This window comes from Myotis lucifugus, unplaced genomic scaffold (genome assembly GCF_000147115.1).
Source record: "Myotis lucifugus unplaced genomic scaffold, Myoluc2.0 scaffold_696, whole genome shotgun sequence".
Classification (NCBI taxonomy): Eukaryota; Metazoa; Chordata; class Mammalia; order Chiroptera; family Vespertilionidae; genus Myotis; species Myotis lucifugus.
Window position 1 is genome coordinate 210631 of NW_005871744.1, and position 2478 is coordinate 213108.

The following is a 2478-nucleotide window of genomic DNA, read 5'->3' on the forward strand; positions in this document are numbered from 1 at the left end:
GTGGTTAAAAAACTAGATATAGTAATGACAGCAACACATATTTAATACTCTAACATATTTTTCAAACCATAACTCACAGATAAAATAATATCTGAGTTTGCTTTGGGGGTAAATAACACAAAACCAACACCATAAACTTTGAGAGCTTTTTTCCCCCCTAAAATTGGAAGAACCTCTGAAGTTTTGGTTTTCAAAATAAAACTAACTTGGTTTGACAAATATACCAAGAAAGATATTTGTCTTTAAACAACAATCCTCTTTTTCTCTACTGCCATATATCTAAAAATATAGAAGCAGACTTTTTTCCATCATGGGGAAATAAATACTACAGTTTTGCTTGATAGGAAAAGCATGCGAATGACTTGGACTTTTCCCCTGAAGTCTTTACTTTCACCAGAAATCACACCCTGCGGCTTTCTACCCAACCCTTCTTGCACATGACTCTACCATCTAACTGTTTCTCTTCACCACTCTGGATAAATACTACCCAAGCAATGACAGATCTCAAGAACAATTCTCCTATGTCCATTATTTGTTTGTTGTTTTTCTTGTTGTCTACCCTATGCCCATTTTTGAAACTACTTGATCATCCATAAACATCCTCCTACTGCAGCCCCATATCCCTCCCCTCCCAAATCCGAACTCTCCTCTGGAGCACTTTCATGCCCAGCATTTGCCAATAAAGACTATGCTGAACATGTTGTAGTTGATTTTCTTTCACCCTATTTTCATTATCACATAAGCCAGGGGTCCTCAAAGTTTTTAAACAGGGGGCCAGTTCACTGTCCCTCAGACCGTTGGAGGGCCGGACTATAGTTTAAAAAAAAACTATGAACAAATTCCTATGCACACTGCACATATCTTATTTTGAAGTAAAAAAAACAAAACGGGAACAAATACAATATTTGTATTTGCATGTGGCCCGTGGGCTGTAGTTTGAGGACCCCTGACATAGGTAATGCTTGCATTTGGCTTTAAATTTAAATGAGTGTCAAGAAGATAAAGAATGTAAAGTACTTAGCCCTGTGAATGGCACATCGTAATTCTGATTATACATACAACAGAATGAGCTGTGCTCCGTAGGGGTCAGACAGGAGGTGCCTCTTGGCCCTTTCCCATGCCTGCTTTGTTTCCCTCGTTGATCATCTCTCCCCTTCCTCCTCAGTTCCACAGCTCTGACCCTACTCCTGCAATTCCTGGCATGCCTGGTAGCTTTTCTCATTAGCCTCAGATAATAAGAAAATCTTCTGTCAGCCAGGTACAGATTTCATTCCAGTGAAATACAAACACTTCACAGTCTCATCCTTATTCTAAACCTCATGTCTCTTGAGCCAATCTCAGCCTGAGAAACCTGCGGTTAGGAAGAAAGCAAAGTTGGCTCCTCCCCCTCTCTATTTCTCAGTTCAACTCATAAGCAGGAGTAGAACAGTGGACAAAGAAAAAGGAGGCAGGGAGGTTTTTACTGGACTGCTAGAGTTGTGGTTTGACTGTGACTTATACTGAAACTGAAATGTGGTGGTCCGAGTTCGTTGTCTCGCAAAACTAAAGAATGGCTTGGTGGACAAAAAAAGTTAGCTGAAGCAAAGTTTATTGAGGGAAGCCAGTCCTAGAAAAGTGCAGCTGGGGTTCTAAAAGCAGGCACATAGCTCAGAACTGAGGAAAGAGAGAGAGAGAGAGAGAGAGGACATGATTTATTTTTATTTTTTGTCTAGGGATAGATGCAGCCTTGCTAGCTCTTCATTGGACTTTTCAAAGAATTCTGCCTTAGTAACATTCTTAGGATTGACTATATGCTTCATTGCCTTGTGATTAGTTATCTACAAGCTGCTTGTCTTAGCACCATCCATACATTCTAAAGTATATGTCTCCTGAGCACACCCTTCTTTCCCTGCCCAGCTGGGGTGCCTTAGCAATTCCACCATCTCGGTTCCCAGGTTCTGCTTCCTCCCCACATGGTCCTGCCCCTGTCTATCTAGCTTCCTACTATCTCCTCAATACCACATATGAACCCTCTCCTTCAAGCCGAGTGCCTGTTATTACACATACACTGCTGGGCTTGTCTCTCCCATCTGCAGCTCCTCTGGCACTGGGAACACCACCTGGGCTGGCACCTTACAACCTATCAGCTCTGTACCAAATGCTCCACCTCAAGCCACTTTCTGGTGAGGTCACAAAATATCATGGAACTGTTACTGGACCACTTCTGTGCTGGGGGCTGGCCTGACCCACCACGGTCCAGGACCATTCCTGTGCTGGGCCACCTCCAGGTTCTTGACTCACCCAAGAAACACTTCAAGAGAAATGACTGAGAAGCAGCAAGTTTTATTCAGGTAGAGCAAAAGAAAGAGCTGAGTGTGTGGGCACCACTATGGAAAAACAAAAAGTGCATGTCAGAGTGGCTGCAGGCCAACCTGAGAGTGAATTCCACATGTGGTCAGTTAGTTCTGGGGAATTTTTATGTTTTTGAATTTTGTGGCA